Source organism: Hyposmocoma kahamanoa, unplaced genomic scaffold (assembly GCF_003589595.1).
Source record: "Hyposmocoma kahamanoa isolate Upper Pololo Valley unplaced genomic scaffold, ASM358959v1 180, whole genome shotgun sequence".
Lineage (NCBI taxonomy): Eukaryota > Metazoa > Arthropoda > Insecta > Lepidoptera > Cosmopterigidae > Hyposmocoma > Hyposmocoma kahamanoa.
In genome coordinates, this window is record NW_020653711.1 from 4,955,183 (window position 1) to 4,978,324 (window position 23,142).

Sequence of the window (23,142 nt, forward strand, 5' to 3'; positions counted from 1 at the left end):
AATAATGACGACGGAACTCGCAGCAAAACAGCTTCACCGTTATTGCTCTATGATAACGCAACACCTCACACTGCTTGAGAAACAGTTTTACTACTACAAGACCTGCAGATATAAATTATCCATCATCCTACATATTCGTCGGACCTCGCCCCGACCGACTACCATTTTTTCCCGCAATTTGATTTTTTTTTGTATGGAAATAAAATTCCCAGGAAGCAGTACAAAAATCCCTTCACACAGCTGTGGAGTCCAGGTCTCCAGACTTGTATCGCAAAGGTTTAAATGACCTTCCGATTACATGGCAGAAATGTATAGACAACAAGGGAAAAAACTTTGATTAAACAAATATATTTAATCTTAAAAAAAATTGTTTTAATTTTTCAGTGCGAAACGGCAATTTCATACTTTAACCCCTAATATTTGTATGGCCTACATTTATTTTTGAGTGTAATTTTATTTGTGGTTATCTACGTGTGTGTCCATGACACAAATAACAGAAATAATTTAAAAAATGGTTACGAATCTAAATCACAATGACCTTAGGTCACAAAGTCAAGTAGAGATCAACCCAAAGCCAAATTGTATTATCCACGAGACAAATACAATTACGGAGCAACACCCAAGGTATCTACGCATGTAAACAACAAACATTTCGACCCTTGTGTGTTCAATGTCGATACAATACCTGTCGACAGTGTCAGTATCGATTGGCTTAGGATTGATATGCACGTTCTTCTATTTAACATTTGGCTTGTAATGTTTATAGTTAAAACCTACCACAGAACAATAAATACAGTGCTTAGTGAGTGTGCCAACAACACGCGGAGTTCCACATACTTGAGCTCATTCCGCCATTTCGTAAATCGTAGGAAAATGCCTTATTTTTAACGGTATGACGCGATACAACGCGATATAACGCGCACGCACTCATAGTTCCACACTAGAGAAACCCTGTATCGCTGGTACCTTGGACACACACAAACAACTGCAAATATAATTACACACCAAAATCACGAGAGAAATAAATGTAGGCCATAAAAATATTTTTCTCAGCCCTGGAATCGAACCCTGGACTACTGTGTAGCAGTCCAGCATAACCTAACCGTAACCTTTCGGCCACAGAGGCAGTTTTGCTACTTTGGAGTGCAAAAATGGTAGTCGCACCTGTAATATTATGTGGTGTTTCATATCATCGTTAAGTTTTGTTTTATTTTATTTTAATACATTTTCAATTTTCTGATTATCGTTATATTTTTTTGTTACAAGTCAAGAAAGTCAACCTTATACCGCTGCAATAAGGTCGGTTCTTGTTTTGGAGAACTAAGTAAACATATGGAATTCATCATCACTCAGCTATAGATCGCTAGATGACAACACAATTATTGAAATTGCAATGTAAAATCAAAACGTTGTAACTTGCAATGATAGGTATTGAACTTTCAACGATATATCAACGGAGTAAAGTTTAAATTATATTAACAGTCCACAATCTGTTACCGGTATCTTTCGGTATCTTTATAAATAAGAAACTATGACCAATCATTATCAGGATTCCATGTTGTTAAATAATGCATGTGTGAGTTTTAGTAACAGTGATTCTCATAGTCATCGAGGCTTAAGGCACTTCCATTTCTTTTGTTTTTTCAGTGGAACCATCGATCCATTTCTTAAGAATAAGATGATTTAATAGATGATAATGATGACATCTAGTAAAAACTCTTGTAAAAAGGAAATATTATGACTTCTAAATAAATATAATGCATATGTAGTCCCTAATACAACATGTACAATAGCGATAATGATTGTTAGTGGGTACAGGGTTATAAGTTCGAAGAAACATATCTGCCACTTCTCGAGTTATATACATTATCAATTATTTTAATGATGTAAGACGTTGTCAGGTCGAACTATCAACATTATCAATCTATGTAACCTTATTCTAGGCGCGCATCTCCTTTATGGAGAAAGTTTAAAACACTGTCTATCACGCTGCGAGTTCGGAATTTCATTCATCTTCGGAGAATTTTGTTAACGTCTCCAATTTGTACGTTTCACCACGATATCTTTTTCAACGTTAGTAATCATGATAATAATAAGCCAGGCAACGACGGCAACCTGTTCACAACTAAGGAATTCACTCCAGTTAACCATAACATCCAGACCAGACCAAATTACTAAAGTTCATTCCCATTGGATATGGAAATCGAACCGAGGTAACCTCCTCGTCCAGCGTTCACCGTACAAACCGGAACAACTTCAACTGCACATAATTTAACAACGCTCAATATTGTAGTTCCTCTAATTGGTAAGCCCGGGACGTCCTAAATATCAGGCAAGAGTTCTCCAAACTAAGCAATCACTGCTGTCAGAAAAAATACTCGTCACTGTCTAGAAAAACCACGTCCGTGATCAGCAGTAATTGACAATGTGTTGATACAGAGCCACCGTTGCTACATATAGGATCATTTTACACTAGTTGACTGTTATGCTCGTGTTAAGTCTATGTCCACATGTTTTGAAAACATGGTTTAAATTCACTCAACTTTTAATATTTACTTGGAAAAATCTTTGCGATAAAATTTATACGATTTGAATTCAAATCTCCATATCGGAAGCGTCGAGGCGTTTCGCCGTAAATCAGGCGACTCTTCGTGAGAGTTTTATTTGAATGGTTAACAAGCTCCCTCGGGGTCGCATTCAATCGGATATTTGGGCCTAGAACTAAACTGAACAGTTGTAGGCAGTTAATCAGAGTATAGTTTTGCGATATCGGAAATTCAACTTTTTTTTCAGATGTAAAATGACTTATATTTGGAAATTGAAACTAAATTTTCAGATCCAAAGCAAAGAAAAACAATCTCATTTTTCTTTACAATGTCTTAAAGAATAAGATAGACTGCAGTAGTATTCTAGGGCAAAATGGTTTGTCAGTTCCGTATAAATATCCCCGAAAACTATGCAAAACTTTCCATATTCCCATTGTCATACTAATATCCGATATCACTTACCTATTACAAGAATGTGTAAAACTTGCTATAAATGTTAGCAGTCTTGATTTACATATATTTATTGTTAAGATAGACTAATTCAAAAGTAAATTAATTGACTAGAAAAATTTAAATAACTAAGTTTCTATAATACTTCTCAGTGTAATCCATTGTTATCTAATTTAAAATATCTATGTATGTTAATTTGTCGAAGATTTTAATAAAATTTGTTTATGTGTTAAGATTGCCGTCAACATTTATAATAATTGTTATGTTTATAATGTAAAACACACAAGTCAAATAAGACAAAAATGTTCGGTAAACATAATGTTAGTGTTGCTAATAAATAAATAAACCTTTCGGGCTTTTTAGAGGCCTCAATTTAGTTTGAAAAAAGCTTTTACGAAATACGAACAATGTCACTTATTTTAATTTTTTTATGTGATGTGTAAACTACATCTTGGCCCATCGAGTATATAACCAGAAATAGAGACGAAATAAGGGCCATATATTCCTAGTAACATATTACAGCTCTCTATCTAAATATCAACTCTCGTTTGCACTGAAATATAGACAGGCCAACTACTGACCTGTGTGTACGTCTCCGTATATTCCAAAAAAAATCTGTATTTATTGTAATAAAGAAATATCTCTAACAATAGGGGGACTGTTCCATTCGGTGGTGTGGGGAAAAACGGCAAAACATCTAATTACAAAACAAACGGAATCACATTTCATCGGTAATTAAATATTACATATGTAATTTTGCATTTTCATCTATTATAGTAAAGCTCAAGTTAACTGGTCGGTTTGAAGTGAAACAATTGACACCCATTGACGACACCCGTCAATTGTTTCAAACTCGGGCTAGCCAATCGGCGCGCAGTTGTCACAGTAATGATATGGCAGAATAGTTTTCAAACAAATTAAATGACATTTCATATCTATTTCTGGTTATATACTCGATGTCTTGGCCCAATACCTCATTCAATTTCTTGCTAATAGATTATAATAGAAATGTCAGTGTTTTATTTCTGAATGTACATTTAATTAACAATTACTCGGCTTCAACGGTGAAAAAAAATCATCTCAAAGAAATCACATATCGAAGATGGTTAATAAAATTTATTGAAGACAGTGAAATCCCAAAAGCACCTATTAGGATGTCATTAAGGGCTACGGCAATAAGAGGTTCTTACATAAGAGTTACTTACGTGTGTGGAATTTATAAGTTCATTCAAATACAATACAATAAAGCACTCGGATGTTACGTCGTAAAGTAAATTGATACAAGTTTTCATATAATAAATATGTAGTACAGAATAAAATTTACAAGAAAAATGGAACGCGCAAGCCATAAATCCAAATAAACAACCAGTGTTGAGGACGTAAAAGCTGTAGCAGTTCGAAGTTGGTTTCGAATAACATCCGGCGGATGATCGGATTACAACGTACGGAGTTCTAATGTCCATATTCATGTATGCTTGTAGGTGCGTAAACAACAAGTGAAATTATTTATACCGGGTGTATTGGAACTTAAATAATCTGGATTGAGAGAATATCGAAAGAAAAAGTTTTAAAAAGGGTTGAGGCAGAAAAAATATTCTTAAGGACAATAGAAAACAGAAGGGAAAAAATGTTTGGACATCTCTGACGTAGTGACGAATTTATAAAAGTTATGATTGAGGGGAAGATGGAAAGAAAAAGAAAGAGGAAAAGATTTAAGAATAGCATACAGTGACCAATAATTTATTCCAAGAAAAAGTATATCACAGTGAGCAGCTATAAAATGGTCAAGGAGCTGGCTATAGACCGTGAAACATGGAGGAGCACTGAATAGAGCCTGACTCTTAAATAGAACGATTTACAGAAACAGATACCCACCACGATAGCCATCAATATTATACCGCAAAGCCATGCCACCAACAATATACAAAAAAGAGATTTCAATCAGTCATCCTCGGGTAAGTGTTCACTGCCTCATTTCCGTGGCATTTTTTATCATTTAAGTGGAAGAGTATAGCGAAATGCTATATAACGTATCACAATGATAAACTCGAATAATTAAATAATAAAAATACAAGAAAACACAACGTCTACGATGCTCCCAATCTGTAACGAAAAATGTAGTAATTTATTATTCATTTTCATGTCGACTGTAATCGTTTTGGTTAAAGAAATTTACTTAAATGTTTATAAAATATTGCGTTGTACTTATTACGTAGTAAAAATATTTCTTTTTACACCAACTGAATCGTCAAATTACATAACCGTTAAATTTTATTCATTACAATTTGTTCCGATGCTCGGATCCGTAAAAAATACATAACGCATTCATTACGAATAAAAATATGAAAAACAAACATGAAAAAATTTAGGAGGGAGCTATCATCGGGGTGAACTCGGGCAAATTTAAATTATATGTACGTTCTAGAACAAAGGAGACGCGGTTGACTTATTTGGCATACACAAAAGTCTACAGTCTCGCAAAAAAAAACGTATTCGGCTTTGTCAGTTCGCCTACAGTAACAGAGGTCCTCTAAAACTACGGAAAAACATTAATTACCACATGTCGCAATTCCTGTGGTAAGGTTTGTAGAAAACTCATCATTGTGTTGAGAATCCAAATGATAAATTCTTGTGTTGATATATAGTTCATTTTAAATTATGACACTGAACGTACTTGGGACAGGGCATTGTGATGTATCAATGATGCCAATAGTTATAATGTAATTTTGGTGTATGTCAAGGAACACTACCGAGTCCTCTTTTATACTACGTGCATCAAACTCCACAAACTATATTTTGCAAGAATAAGTTCGTATTTAATAATCAAAAGAATGAGAATGGCCAAAATATTAAAAAAAAAAACTTTCTCATTCGTAGCAAATGCTTAGGTTCCAAAAATTTACAATAAAGTTCCATAATACTTCACTCACTGTTTTCAAAATAATACCAGTCTTTACGATGGCACTGTGCTTATATCAACTGGGTGGGAAATAAATGTGATTTGCAGAGCAAATAAAATGGAGTAAGACTGTAAACACTTCAAGCGAGCTTTATGTAATACATACTTGGTACAGTATTAAACTCCGCTTATCTTATGAGTGTTGGGGAGGAATAAGTGTGTGTGCTCTTTTGGTATCTAAAAGTAAATGTATTTTACATGGTTAGTAGCAACGTCATATGCAACATGATTCACGAAAGCGAATAGGAATTAAAGAAGGATGGCGAAAGCGACGAAGAGCCGTTCATGGACTTTGTTAGTATAATTTTGCGTTTTAGTTTATGCCTAGTTATCAATATATTTTTGTATATTTATAGAAGCCGGGAAATAAAAAAAATGTAAAACACAGTATTTTAGCATAGATGCAAGAACACAACGCATTGATTCAGCTCGACCATAGATTAGGTAACGTTCTTGTACGTACGTTTCATTTTAAACATGATTGAATGTTTACCTACCTAAAGTATTGGTTATTTTATAGTACACACATAAAACATTAAAGCTATAAAACACCTGATGAAATAATGAATTAAACAGTAGTGACATAAAGTAAAAAATAAGACGCAATGTGACAAATATATTTAGACAAAATTTAAATGAGAGATGATGAAAGTTGAAAAGGAACGTTTTGACAAGAGACCTCTTGCCAATGTCAATGTCACATTGATATTGAGAACAATGTGACCATTTGTGGCAGATTTCTGCCATTTGGGCAGATTTAATTTTTATTCATATTCATTGCAACAGAACATGATAAGTTATATTAAATGTGGCAGAGTTTGGCAGATTTGGGAATATTCGAAAAGTTCTTTATTATTTTTGAGAACAAACTGAAAACTTGATATTTTCTTAGGAAATAAAACTATCGTAGTCATCTGACTGTACCACCTCGGTCAACCGTGACCATGGGACCTGTAAAGGGCCCGAAACGTCGTTTTCTTTGAAGAAACAAATATACGCGATCTAAATCCGGAAAAATAGTTTCATTTTCTATGTGTATCAATCGTGAAAAAGAATTTGATGGTTTTTGCTACTATGAACAAACATCTGAAGCGAAATATAGGACAATGTTATTATTATTTTTTTTTAATATATAATAGACACACGCTTGGCCAAAATCTCACCTGATGTTAAGCGACGATGTGACCGACGATGGGACGCGTTTGCCTAAAAAATGCCTATTCACTCTAGCCTTGAATAGCCCCAAATTGTACTTTTCGGGAAATACAGATGCCGGTAGAGCATTCCATTCCTTTGCCGTACGCATCAGAAAGGAGGAGGCAAAGCGCTTAGTGCGAATAGGTGGAATATCAACGACATAAGAATGGAGTGCTCCGGACCTTCTAGTCGACCGAAGGAGGAACGGTGAGGGCGGAACCAAATTGAAAAGTTCCTGCGCACACTCCCCGAAATGTATCCGATAGAAAACCGACAAGCAGGCTACTTTTCTGCGATGATCGAGATTTTGGAGCTTCGACTCCACAAGAGGATTATTGTTAATAAGTCTCTTTGCTTTACGCTCCACCGAGTCCAAGGCAGCTAACTGGTATTGGGCAGAGCCGTCCCAAAGGTGGCAGCAGTACTCCATACAGGATCGAATTTGTGCTTTATACAGATTTAAAAGCTGTTCAGGTGTGAAGTACCGCCTGACCTTGAAAAGTATGCCTAGTTTTCTGGCAGCAGTTTTTGCCAAGCACTCGATGTATCGCCCAAAGTTGAGGTTGGATGATAAGTCCAGACCAAGTAGCTCAAGGTGGTCCCTTATCGGCACGGATACACCTCGGAAAGTCGGAGTAAGGTGTAGGGGACTCCGTTTTGATGAGAAAAGACACGCCTGTGTTTTAGCCGCATTAAACCTGACCCTGTTAGCATCTCCCCAGTCGGAAGCAGCTTTCAGACTCAGGTTCAACCGGGTGACCATCGCCTCCCGCTTACACCGGATCTCTTCACTGTTGTCTCGGGCGTCTGGCACATAACTCACCGCCACTGTGCTGTCGTCTGCGTACCCAAAGATACCGGGCATCAGCAGCAGGTCGTTGATATGCAGCAAGAATAGAGTGGCGGAGAGGACAGATCCCTGAGGTACACCGGCATTTATACCATGAGGAGCAGACGAGTAACCATCTACAACTACACGGATTGACCTATCCTTCAGAAAATCGCCTATCCATGTGCAAAAGCCAACAGGAATTCCGTAAGCTGGAAGCTTGTTTAACAGGCTATCATGCCAAACCCTATCAAAGGCCTTTGATATGTCGAGAGACACGGCAAGCGATTCACCGCGTTTCTTGACAGCCTCGCTCCATAAATGTGTGGCGTACGCAAGAAGATCCCCAGTAGATCGTCCACGGCGAAAACCATATTGTCGATCACTGAGGAGATCGTTATCTTCGAGGTATCCAAGGAGACGGCTGTTCAATGCACGCTCCATAGTCTTACAGAGTATGGAGGTGATTGCGATAGGTCGATAATTAGATGGGTCGGCATGGCTACCTTTCTTAGGTACAGGCTGTACATTTGCAAGCTTCCAGGATTTCGGGACTTGTCCAGAACTCATAGAGAGGCGATACAGGCGAGTCAACACCGGAGACAACTCGGGTGCACAGTTCCGCAGGACAATCGCTGGGACTCCGTCAGGGCCACTGGCTTTGTTGACTTCTAATTTGCGTAAAGCTTTCAACACCTCTTTTTGACGGATAGTGATTTCGGGCATTTCCGAGTCACATCGAGGTAGTGTAGGTGGTGTTTGCAAAGTAGCGTCAAGACGGGAGTTGGAAGCAAAAAGAGAAACAAAAAGATTTGCTTTCTCTTCAGCGGTATGAGCCAGCGATCCGTCATCTCTCATTAAAGGCGGAAGGGATGACCTGCAGAAATTCGCTTCGACCGATTTAGCGAGTGACCAGAATGCTTTACTCCCTGATGGGTATGAAGCTAACCTGACCCCAATACGACTAATATGGCCGAAGCGAGCTTTCCGTATCGCTTTTTTGCAGGATCTAGCGGCTTTATTAAAGGCTTTCTTCAGACGGAGGGTTTCCGGTGCTTCGCGATCTCGAGCATCAGCCCAAGCCTGGTGCGCAGATTGCTTTAGCGTTTCCGCAGAAGCACACTCAGCGTTAAACCAAGGGCGAGCTTTGCCGCTGGAGGAGACTTCGAAATACGGAATAAAGTATTCCATAGCCCGAATAATCACCTCAGAGACGGCAGACGCGCAGCACGTCGGATCGTCAGAAGAGAAGGACAGCTGCCGCCAGGGATAAGATGCAAAGAAATGCCGCACCGCATCCCAATCTGCTGACTTGTATCGCCACATCCTCCTAGTACTTCCCGTACTGAGATCGGGCGGGGAGTAGACAGATACAGATTTCACCAGACAGTGATCGGATGTCCCTAGTGGGGATGAGACCGATACTTGGTAGCGGTCTGGATCGGTTGTCAGCAGAAGATCCAGGCAATTGGCAGTGTGGTCGTCAACGTCCGGTACCCTGGTAGCGCAACTCACCAGCTGGGTGAGGTCTAGCGATAGAGTACATGCCCGCGCCTCTCTTCCAGCGTGGTCGGTTTTTTGGTATGGGAACAACCATTCCTGGTGATGGGCATTAAAGTCCCCCAAAAAGACAAGTTGTGCTTTAGGATACCGTTGTTGGACTGTTTCCGCCGAGCTGCAGAGATGGTTGAACAGCCTAGTCGTCTCCGGGTCTCCAGAATGCGACCGATACACACTGGCGTAGACAATTTGTTCCAGTCCAGTGTCTACCAGAACCCACATTACAGAGAGATCGGGGTCTTCAAGGTCACGGAGACGTTTAGAGCAGATGTCATCACGAGCGTAAACGCAGGTACCAGCGCGCTGGTTAAATTTGTGCTCCAGAATGTAACCTGGGTAATGCAGATACGCCGTGTCCGAAGGACATCTAATTTGGGTCTCCGTGAGGAAGAGCATGTGAGGCCTTTCAGTCTCAAGATGGTGGTGGACAGATGAGAGATTGGAGTGCAGACCTCGGATGTTCGAGAGGTGCACTTTAAGTGAAAGGACGTGCATCCGATGTTTAGCCTTCCTCAATTTTCTTGACCTTTTCATATTAGGGTAAGAGTGAATGGGGAGAGCGAAGGCAGTTGTACGAGACACTACTACTGAAAGTCATGCGGCACATACCCTATATGGTACGCCGATGGGAAACTAGACTGGAGCGCGCGGGGACGCCCGAACCCCCCCGGTAACATAAACATAACCTATAGAAACTTTATAACCCCAGCTTCGTATTGTATTGGAAATTGGGATTATACTAATGACCATTATTTTGTGATCTCCTAGAAGATGGCTAGCGTTGCGAAATGAAAAACGACTGAAAGCCGACAGTTACTTATGAACATGATTTGTAAACACCCCGAAACGTTGTCTTTAAAAAAATATATTTGCGATTTTAAGTCGTATTGCAATCTCAATAACTACGAAGTAACCTAAATCAATAATTTCAATATAGGTATCTAAAGCAAATCGTACAGTTTTTTTTGTAGGAAATTGCGGAAAACTTTACGCAGGCACCGTTATGTAGCGCCAAAATTACGGTTCGGAAAAACCAATTCAATGATACGCAGCCTAACAAATGGCTGGCATTAAAATTGGGGAAATGTGCAATAGATTTCGGCGAACGGTGAAACATATTCCTTATCCTTAAAAATAAAGGTAATTGTACTAAGTTCCAACTGATTTGCTCTATTCTATTTGGTCACCTAGTTCGATCATTTATAAAAAGTTCTAATTTAACTGATTCATAACGCATACAAAATAAACAGAATTTTTTTTCCGTATTGTTTACATTGATTGAATACAAAATGTTCACTGTAAATCATTCAATTTTGTCAGTACGTTACTGATACTTCTTTGTGGAGAAGCAGTAGGCGAACTACACACATATGCACTTGCAAATTGCATTGTAAAGACTATGGTTGGTTTTTTGAGATCCATACAGCGAAACAGGGTACCCCGTACCCGTATGTTCTGCTACAGAAGCAGCAAAGCTCCATGTGAAAGAGTTCGTCCAGGGAAGTACTGTCACCTGATCTGTTTTTGTTGCCAAGCAGTAATGTGACAATTATATGCATTCTGGTTTCGAAGGATAATGGTGCTGGTGAAATTACAGACACATGGGACTTATCAACTTATGTCTCAGGGTGTCGGGCGCAGTGGCAGTGCCCTCAGATCTTTGTGATTTAAAGCTCTGAGTGGCACTGCAACTATTAGGGACTGGCGTGTCGTTTACCCCCAGGTATTCGTCCCGTTACTTGATATTATACCTTCTTTCAACAAGGTTCTGGTGGATCCCCTGAAACTACATTTCTACCATATTCCACATCCATATTATTTTTTGTCACGCCAACGCAGACCCCCGTCGAGTCTTCCGTGGACCCCTGGGGGTCCACCTGGACAACTTTGGAAACTAAGGCTCTAGAGCAATCTAGACTGGCTGAAAATTATTCCAAAAATCTGGATCAAACATTTCTTATTTTTCTTTTAAATTCTTCAGTAAGAATTTTCCTTTCTCTTTCCAATCGATTCTAATTTCTGTTAGTTTCGGTGACCGCTGTTACTGTCCATAGACGAGTTAAATAAAATATACCTTTACTTGTACCGAAGGTTTGAAAACTGTTAGAAAGTTACGTATAGGGTAAGTATAACTTAAAAGAAGGACTTATATACTATCTTGAAGTGATAATTTACAAAAGCATATTTAAGTTACAATAATATTAGCTTACCGAAAAGATTCGTTGTACTGTTCAGAGGATTCAATATGCCGAACATTTAAAAATACAATCGAGCTGAATGTATTGTTGAACGGAAGTCGGAGAACGATTTTTTTGATAACGAGTTCAAAAATTCTCTCAATTCAGCTTTCAATATTAGCTTGCATTTTTTTTACCTGTGTATTCAAAAGGTCATTTTGCGTTTTTGTGCCAGTTTTCAAATGAACTAATGGTGAAAGGGAAAAGTTCGTTTAATATTTAATGCAAAAATGTAGACACGGGAAACTTACATAGATTACATCCTCGACCTCATAGTCACTTTCCATCAGGTGAGATGGAGGTCAAATGCGTACTTATTTTTTTATATATAAAACGAAGGCCAAAACTCACTATTCTGCCATCAGATAAAAAATTACATTGATTTTGTATGCCAATAAAAATACTTCGTCTTTTCCACGTGAATTCTGTTACTTAAATTTCTAAGACACAGCCCTAATAAAATTTATAAAAACTTTTGACTTCAACTAACTAAAAGCCGTGATAGCATATTGGTTTGACCTACCGCCTCTCAAACAGACGCCGTAGGTTCGAATCCGGGCTCGCACTTCTGAATTTCTCGGCATTTATGTGCAATTTGAAATTTACCATGAGCTTTTCGATGAAGGGCAAAATAGCGATGAAACCTGTACGTCATGTAACACGGTTAACAACCCTCGGAAAACGTATGAAGATCTCCCAACTCGTTTTTGGCCAGAGTGGCGGACTCTGCCCTAAACCCTTGCCAGAGATGAGACCCGTGCCTAACAGTGGGATGAATAAATGGATTGATGATGATGAAACTGACTTTGTTGGGCAAATTAAAGAACTTAAATTCAATTTTGAGTTAAACTTTTTGTACCAAGAGATGTTTTAATTATAACACTCGCCTATTATAATAAATGTGTAAAACTTACAACAAAGAAATGTTAATAATTCTGATTTAGGTAGATATATTTAATGATAATATCTACTTTTTTATAAATAAATCAATGAACTAAAAAATCTAAGTTCCTATAGTATGTACTTCTCAGTCTATTCTATTGCTATCTAATTAAAATTATCTTTAGATATTAATTTGTCGAAATTTTTAATATACTTTATTTGTTATTTTGAGATTGCCGTCAACACTTATAATATTTGTTGTGTTTATAATGTAAAACACACAAGTAAAATAATATAAAAATATTTTGTGAACATAATGCTAGTGTTGCCAATAAATAAATAAATTATATTAGTGATAAATCCCCGAACAAAGTAGGTATACGATAGACAAAAACATCGCTACTAAATTCTAGTCTTTTTTTATGTTTATTTAAGGAGGGTTTTTTCTTGATTAGAACATGTCAACCGCATAATGACAGGCTCTTTAAACATCCTTTAATCTTGGGGAAGATAAGAAAATGTTACACACACCTAACTCTGCCAAATTGCAATCTAAACTATAAGAAACATCCCTTCTTTTGGCTCCGTTTCGTACACACTCCATCAAGATATGGTATGCATCCACCAACCAGTCTTATTTAGTGCAATTGGGGGATTGACCTTTCTCATTAAATATGAGAAGCTATTTAGAGGCATGTTGTGTCCGGATCGGACCCGAAATGCTGTGATTAAATTTGTTCTGCACATAATCGGCACCATCAAACAATGGAAAGAGGGAAGGCTGCAACGTTTTAATACCAAATACCTTTACTACGTGACCTCTCATCAAAATACTCTTTCTAGATGTGGCTACACTATTCTTTTGCCACTGTCAAATAATCAGAATGATATGGTGCACAGTTCAAATTATGCGCCTCTGACGAGGCTTCCTTCGCATGACGTACACCGCTGTAGAAGTGTTAAAAATATATATTTCTTCAAATCTTAATTAATAAAACCTAACTAAAGCCTGTATAAACATATATATTCCTCATATATCACACCCATGTCATAAACGGTAACATTATCTAAAACTTTTGCGAAACATGATTACAAAGTTTCTCATTCAACAATTCTGCTTATTTATTAACTCCCTGAACTACGTGTTGAAATGTATATGTAATTACATTGCAAATTACATTTGCCTGTTACAGCCTCATGTATAGTTTATATACAGTTCGTTTGGTTTAATTAATAGGATTTGGTTCTGAAAATCTACTTTGTATCGTAAATTTAGTTTTAGGGTTGCTATTATAATGTTTTTTTTAATTAGTTAACGTCTGTATTACAGGACGGACGTAGTCATGTCGGTGTTTAGATAGGTGGGTGGTAGTGTCGGTAGGTAGGCAAAGATGTGATTCTAACGCCTTATTCAGAGTGGCGGCGGGCACGGGTGCGTGGATATCAAATGTAAGTAGACGCTCTTGCGTTTACAGTGGCTATGCGCACCGGGGCGCCTCACAGTGGGCCCAAATTGATAATTCTTGGACATAGGAATAACTTGTGGAGTATCGAGCTATTTTTTTTTTGTATGGAGGAATAAACATTTTACTTTTTATCCCGAAATGTAGGAACTTGTAATGTGTGTGGATTATTTACAATATAGGTCCAATCATTCGCTATCAAGAAAAAAATAATCCATCTGCAGGTACTTGCGGCTTTACTGGTAAAAAGGTGTCAAATTTTAGATTTGTTATTTATTTTTAACACAATATACTAGTTTCTACTTAACTTTCGTGTTATTGTTATAACACTCTCTACAATACACTAAAAGTACCTTTTCTTTAATCGAATCTCATGTGTTTTGTTAAAAAAATACATAAAAGAGTTACACATAGGAAATGAAACTATTTTTTTCCGATCTACATTGCAAATATATTTGTTTTTTCAAACAAACCAACCTTTCGGGCCCTTTACAGGTCAGTCAGCCGTGACCACGAGACCTGTAAAGGACCCGAAAAAGTAGTTTCATTTTCTATAATTATTATGGTAATCAAATTCTATTTTCAATACGGTATTTATTTGCTAAACGCTACGCTACGCATTGTGGCCGGAGGTTTTGGTAACCAAATGAAAGGCTCGTGGTCCACATAATTTACTGTAAAATAGGAATAGGAAGAAAGGTAAAGTAAAGGCGTAAAGGCCGTAACAAAACAAAATAACGATATAAAACACAGGTACAATCATATAAAACACTCCCTGCTTAAATTAAATACATGTTAACAGGTTAGACATGGTAAAAATGAACTTACCCCAAAAGGACCTGCATTTCCGATAATTATGCTTTACAAGCAGGTAGGTTACACGATTTTCAATAGTATAACTGGTCAGAATTTTATTTGAAGTCGAGCTTACTTACTGAATTTAGTAGAGAGTGGCGAAGAAGAAAGGTAAAAGCAACGAAGAAAAGGAATTAGAAAACGATTCGAAATTTCAAGATAGGTGGCCAGGAACCAGAGAAAAGGGTGATAAATTATTATTATTTTCAATTGCTTTGGACAAAGTAGCCGCTTCGGCTCTGTGAAAGGGAAGACGCCAAGAACCGCGCGCTTGCGCCCGCCGCCGCGGCGCCCGCGCTCGCACCTGCGCTCTGAATGAGCGCTATGTTATTCGCATTAGGCTATGAAAACCTTGAGTCATACGGTTCAATCTTAAAGTTGCGAATATATTACAGTAAACTATAAATAGTCTTTGATTTAACGAGTTCGTCGAGGGCTTCTACATCTTCTTGGGTGTGGCGGCTCCAATAATACAAGATGAATGTTGTATTTATAATAAAAAGCAGCTAAAAGATATTCTCATAATTTCTCTCAAATATACAATCATTTCATTAAAAATTTAAAAAACATGACTTTGCAAATTCTTAGCCCCTACAGTTTTTGTTACATTTTATGCCATGGTGACAACATTGTCCTTAAAAAACGAACCTTCATGATTGGGCAATCCTGAACCGTGCAAAGATTAATTTAAAAAATAAAACCAGAAAGGATGGACGGTGATAAGATTGATGTTGCTCTCTAAATGGATCATTATGGAACCGTCCGCGTAATGGATGATTGGTCTCTTTCACATTGGACGTCTCTAGATCACGATTGTGGGATAAGAGCTAGTTAATGTGACGCTCTATTTACCCATATCAATCGAAATGCAGGATTACATACATATACAAACACACATAACAAAAAACTACGATTCCTGACCACACACAATTTCTAAGAACGTAATCGTCATATGTTTCGATCTTGACACACCTTTTCCTTCTCGCTGTTATAAAATAAAGTTTCAGGATGTTACAGAACCTATTCATGATACCTATAAATTAGCTGTAAATAAGTCTGGTAAATCTTATAAAACTAAACTTCCTAACCGTATATTACAAAACAAACCTTTTCACAACAGTACTTAATGCTAAAACTTGACTTACTTAATTAGTGTCAGATGTTTTGTATACGCCGCTAATTTGTTTTTTGGCCCAGGAATTGCGGCAACCGTTATGATTTTTGATATTAATGTTCGTAATGGCGGGTTAAGAAAAATTTAAAATTCAAAATTCTATTAAACTTAGATGACAACAAAAAAATTATCTGGTCGAGAGAGAAAAAAGTCGAGTGTCGCGTTTAGGCCACGAGGTAAAGCCTCGTAGGCAATAAGGTGCGAGATTTTAAAACCTAATTAATATTCCATTAAATTCGAATTGATATTCAATAATTTTTTGTGAAATTACTCCACTACTTTGTTATAATTATTAACGTAAAGATCGAATACTCAGAAAAAATTCCTTCGATCCGGCCGGATTTGAATTGACGTTCTTTGTTGGCATAGCGTCTGCCACGGTTTGCTAGAGGAGGTCGATTTGAATCCGGCCGGGTCGAAGGAAGTGTTCGATCTTTGCATTAGTACTTATAAATTATGTAACGACTGTATACAGTACTTTTACCACTGGTAAGTAAAATAAAGAAACACAACCAACATTTAATATATATTTTGTTAACAATCCATGCCAAAACAATTCAAACGGGAGGCAAACATACATTACAAAGAAAAAACTAAAGATATATAATAGAAGTGGTCAAGTACCGCTTGCAATTTATCAAATCTTTTTTTTTAACAGTTTATGGCCCGGTTGCAAGACCTTTAGGCCAATTTAACCAATCAGGAGGCAGGCGTTTGAGTAGAGTCATATTTGATTAGGTATGATAAATGAACAATTGAATTTTGCATCATCACCTTTATTACAGGTATTTTCGGGTTTCAACAACAGCAACACTGGGGGTTGCGGGGTACAAATACACCAACTGTTCTGAACGAGCTCATTGTTCGGCCTAGGGTCCAGTAATCAACAGCCCCTGAGGATGCCTCATGGAGAGGCGAAACACGTGTCGGGTATATTTTTAGTGGAGGTTTGTGACTGTAGTTGTGCTTTGTTATTTATTTTACTAATTTTATGTGGAGGGAGAGTGGGAAAATTAACTGCATGAAAAAACATTCAACACAAGCGCAGCTATTTTGCACGATTTAACCTTCAATGGGTTCCGGAGTACCAAATTAATTTACTTACATTTTTATTAACATGGACTTCCGCAAAGTAACACCTGAATCTATTAATTTCATATTTGATATTTTAATAAGCAAAAGTACGACGTTCTTTTTCTGAAACTCATAATAGTTCTGTGTACCGAACTAGAACTATTTTTTCCGTTTAGTAGCGAATACCATAGACAATAGAATTTTGATTCAGAACTAAACCAGCACCTTTATGGTGTGGTATATGAAATTATTATTAACGGATTTATAGTTCAGGAGTAGAAAAATAAAATTAGACGGCTAATGTAGTCGCGTGGCTTGTCGTTATCCCTGAGGACCCGAGTTCGCCCCGATACCCGGCCAGGTCAGTGTAGAAAAACTAAGTTTTCCATATTATCTCGGGTCTGGGTATCTGTGGTACTGTTGTTGTTTCCGATTTCCATAAAACAAGTGCTTTAACTACTTACTTGGGGATCACAGCGACGTGTGTGATGTTGTGTAATATTTATAAAAAAACATAAATATCACATGGGGCAATGTTTCAGCTGCAGCAACTGTACTATGGTGAACATGATGATATTCTGTTAGAGCTCGTAATGGTTACGAACGTACCAATAGTAACACACAAACACTCTTGAACATAAATACAATAAAATCTCAAATTATTTCGCGTTTCTCTATGTAATTTAATAAGGCGTTTTGGATTTCAAGCAAAATCATCAAAAACGAAATGTTCAAAGTTTTGTGAAAGAAAAACTCTAATCAAGTTAATTGATTGCAACTTCACAGCAGCCGATTTCATGAAAACTACCGTTCCGCATTGAACGACACTAATATACAACTTGAAGTTATTCAACAAATTCAGCGGGCTTTGTTTATTGCGTCCCACTTTCGAAAAGTTTCCTGGGTAAAACTAGCGCGGAATTGCTCTACGAAAGAAATCAAAAACTTCGACCGGACCCAGGCCGTGATGAGTTGAAAAATAAAATTATGCTGAAACTTTCTGCCGAGTGTATTTTGTGGGGACGCGAAAGTATTGAAAGGAAATATCGTCTTATTAAAGGTAAGGATTTTTGGGGTCTGTTCGAACAAGTGTGTGAATAGTTTGGTTTGTTTGAAATTGATTTCTGGTGCTTCTTAAAGAATCTCGCTAGAGAATGATAATTCAACTCCGTTACACTTACTTTTAATATAAGTACCAATACAATAATATTATGAATACTAATATAAATGTTGGTAGATTGACGGCACAAATTTATAGAACGAATGTGGATGAAGGTGGGGAGACTAGACTAGACCTCTTAATGAGTTTGGGGTTGCCCTTAAAAAGGCCGCGTAAAAAGTACCAAGAATAAATTTACATGTATGAAGAGACTGGTGGCAGTGAAGGAGACGATAGAAGTTTATCAGGAGCGTAGCACGTGGAGGTCTAAAGTCTTTACCTACCCCGGTGGGAGATAGGCGTGATGATATGTATGTGTTACGACGTGATGTGAACCAAGAAGCTAAAGATTCTTGAGATGTGGATTTACGGCTTTATCTTGAGAATCTCATAGCACAACCGCGTTACAAACGTGGAAGTATTTAATACGCTGAAGAAGCTTATGAACACTTTAAGCGTGGGAAGATGTTGTTGAACTTCGGTCACGTCATGAAGAATGGATAAGGACAAATTACTACATCATTGTAGAGGCCTAAATTGTTGGAAAATGAAGAGTCGGTAGGAGGCGGCATTATTAGTTAAAAGAATCTAAGGGAATAATTTAGTTGTAGTACCACCATTCTCTTTAGAGCGGCAGCCTTTAGACTCCGGATTACTATGATGTTGTCTAACCTTCGATAGGACACGAACCCCAAGACTAAAAAAAATGTGATTAATGTCACTGTGAGAGATGTCACTGGATCGATGTTATTTTAAGTTACGGCTAGGAAGGTCAGCGTGTCGTCCTATCATATGCACGCTCACCTATATGGCATGACTAAATGCCAATTGGACTGAATGAGGTAATGGGAAAAGATTGTAGCTGATTTGTGAAACAACAAAACGTAGTATTTTATTCTATAAATAGAATGAAACCGATGCCCAGCTCATCTATTTAAGTACCAACGTCCTTTCCGAATGTCAAGCCCTTTTCTCAGTAGGTACGCCATTCAGTAAGTAATGAACATCCTTTGTTTTCCTTTTAGATGGTACTTAACATGAGAAAGTCAGGTCACACGTGCTTGTATTACGAGTATCTTGAAAAGGCTTTTGACTGAATAAATATTAATGTCAAACAATCAATAGTACCTAATGGGAAGGTATAGGTAACATGGAGTAACATAATACGTAAACGTTTCCCGAGTGTTCCTGATGTTATTTTATGAAGACGGGCTGAATGAATGTTATTTTGTGCGCACTTGCTGTAAAAAATTACCTTTATTTATAAAAAACAATTAGGAATTCAGAACACGCTAATAAAATGAATGTTTTAAATTTATATAAACCATCAACTATTTTTATATTCACAGCTCAATTGTTGAAATTTTGGCACTTAATACCTGCCAATTGCAGGTAAATTGTATATTGATGGTGTAAATGTAATGTTTTTAAAAAGATTTATAATAAAAACAAATTAAAAAATCCAAAAAATAATATTTATCATACTAGGACAATTTCTGAAAGAAAAACGTTAGTTTTTCAAGCACATTAATAATAGTAAATAATCAAAGCAAAACAAAATCTCAGCTCTTACTTTGTAAGCTGAGATTATGATGTAAATTCAAGAAGGTACAAATTGAATTTATTGTGGTGCTGAATAAGGGCTATCCTCTAATATTATTAAGTGTAAAAAGGGTCGACGTTTTCAGCTATGTGGTTTTGGTTTCAAATGTACGAGGATTATGAGATAAAATAATAAAGGTAAAAAACACCTCTGTTTGGAAAATCTACCTGTAAGTAATTAATAAGCATAGCGAAGTATATTATTATATGTAGTGCAAATACTAACAATGTTAACAATAATATAAAAAGGGTAAATTAATGATAGAAAATAACAACAGCAAACGCAGCAGGTAACTAAGAGGGGAGGAAGTTTGAGTCCGTAGGTAACTGGGTCCACATACTAGTGAAGTCGGACATACCATTTGGAACTGTCCATCTTGGTGTGATTGTTTTAACATGTAATGAAATAGATGCGAACGCCGGCCACGAGGTGGGGTCACTGAGGTAGAGAACTGGCACCCGAACTTAGAGGACATAACATCGAGGATGTTGAAGACACAAAGTGTGTTTAAATTGCCTTCTATTTACCCTGTGACGTCACAAGTGACGCGCATGTAAAAAAACTACCGGCATTTGTTTCTCCAAAAATTTAATTTCGGGATTATTTGTACATAAATTTAGTTCTATTCCAGATAAGAGTCATAGAAGTGGGATATATCACTTTACACAGTATGGAATACTTAAGTTTAGAACCTGCACTTTAAACATTTTTCAAAACCGATAACACTAACTTCTACACTTGGCATAGCCTGTCTCGTAGGTAACAAATAATCATTTTTTAGGCCAACGTGTACATATAGCCGACAACGTAGTCGTTAATTACCAACGGGACCCTGATTCCGAACTCTTCGATATTTTAATCGATTCGTACGATTGGATATCATTCTCGAATCGAAGGGCGCTTTCCGAGCTATTCAGAACATTCGAGTTAAAATGTTCGATTCGGATTCGGATACCATATCCTTATCCAACAACATTTACGGAGTTAGTCGGTGAAATAGATTATAAGAAACATGAAAATTCTTTTATATACATTTTTAGGACTTTAAACTACTAAAATAAAGGAATACATTAGACTTAAAATAAATTAATAAAATTGAACAAAATCCAGACTTTATTTAAAATAATAAGAGATTTCTATATTACATTTTTGCTTTGTAAACAATAGGACGTTTGTATCCTTTACCGGTCGAGAAGTTCGAGTAATCGTACGGGAGTGACGTCATTTCGGTTCGGTTTCGAATACGACAGTTTGACGTACGATTCGGGGGTTGTGAATAAAAATTAAAAGAAATCGACCGACAATTTAGTTATCGTATGGTTCTGAATGGACCTCCAAGTCAGATGGTAGCCAAACGTGTGTCTATTTTATATAATGAACTTAAATTAGATTTCAAAAAGCACCAGATACATAACAGAGTAGCCTTAAACTATTAAAGGCAGCATTAGATAAAGGTTACCTCATTGTAATGCTGTCCATCGTTTTTACAGTACACCAAATAATCAAGTCGATTGTGGAATTAAAATAAACATTCATTTCATGACTGAGATCCATACAGTGACAGGAAAAAGAGTTTACACTCTTTAAACATTTGATCAGATGTTCATCAAATATAGTCAAGAAGCATCCCGATTAAACCAACATTCTAAAAACAAGAAAACCTTGACATCAGTTCATCCGTTAGGGAGCTACGATGCTACAGACAAACATGCAGACACTCAGATAGATAATCAGATAAAGACTTTGCCACTTAACTACTATACCTATAAAAAAGTTTGTATTTACTTTAGAAGTATAAAGGGCTTTCAATATCCAAGACAGAGATACCATGTTACTTGACATCTGTACGTAGTATTAAAAGGTTTTCCAAGTAGACATAGAAATGAGACTCCAGTGACTGTTATAAATTATATTAGAAGATCTTTCAATATTAATCCAAACAAAACAAAACACGTCTGTTCTAGTCAAAGATGCTTTTCGTAATGGCGGCCGTCTGTCAGCGCTCCGTTGATATCGATGATGATGATATTGATTTATTTCTTATTTCGATGAAAGTAATTCTTAATGACGCAAAGTAAGTTTTCTGACAGAATAAAATAAAATAATGTCACGATACGCTAACATTAATTAGTTCGAGATTTCCAAGACAAATTCCAATAATGAGATTACGGTTACGGACCTCAAAATTTCAAATTAATCCCCTAGCTTGCCACCCTGAGCGGTGGAATATTTTCTTGAAATTTAATTAAGACCACTATTCAGATACCTCCTTTCTAACAAAAAAAGAATCATCAAATCAACAAATTACTGAGTTACTGCGCAACATATACGAGTATGTACAATAAAAAAAAACACTGTCTAACCTCCTCCTTTTTGTGAATTTGAAGTCGGTTAAAAAGCATCAAACGATTATGTTTTACAGACGTACTCGGTGGTCCAACGTTTTGCACTTATGCCCCGGGGTGAACTTCGTTGCTTGGGGTACTTCTGTGAGTACCTGAAAATCTCGTTCAAGCTCGCACTCCCGTTTTGCACGTTCGAGGTCTGTCATGCGACGTAGGTGGACTGCCTGAACCGTAGGTGGACCGCCGCTTATGCAGTAGTCACCGCTTTACAACTTGTTGTAATCGATCACGAACTAAAAAGTACCTTCAATAAATGGAACTCCCTTCCAGCGCACTTATTACAATACTGTTGTAATACAAAATATGTAAAATTCAAGATTATACCGTTGCTGAACATAAAATTTGATTATCTACACGTCAAAAAAACCATCGTTAGAATATTGCAAGAAACAAATAAAACATAATATCTACTTAACTCAACAAAACAGCCCTTACTCAAAAATATTACATTATTTTTTCCTTTTTATTTGTAAATATATTTGGCAAGTATAATTATAATAAATTAAATTTTTTTTTTTTTCAATTAAAAAAATTAAAAATAAGTATAATAAATTTTAACTTATATATATACATATATATATATATATATATATATACATTTTAATAACCTTTCACAAGAAGCGAGTAATTCGTTTTTCATCCATTCTAAAAAAATATACTATTTGAGTTAATACACTATTGTATTAATAGTGTGATATGTTAGTCCCTTGTTTTGTCATTCTAAATGATAAAGTTGAGTTATTTGCGTT

The 23,142-nt window shown here is 36.8% G+C and overlaps 1 protein-coding gene across 2 annotated transcripts in view; it reads right to left on the reverse strand.

The window, feature by feature from the left end:
• The window catches only part of LOC113226046 (TWiK family of potassium channels protein 9-like), a 253,117-nt gene that overhangs the window by 89,070 nt on the left and 140,905 nt on the right, over positions 1–23,142 (reverse strand). The window contains exon 1 of one of the 2 annotated variants that reach the window (XM_026458551.1): positions 14,952–15,052. The exons of the other annotated variant lie outside the window; for it this stretch is intronic. The gene's annotated coding sequence lies outside the window, so the exon portion shown is untranslated. Of the gene's footprint in view, positions 1–14,951; positions 15,053–23,142 lie in introns of those variants that run through there. 2 annotated transcript variants of the gene reach the window in all.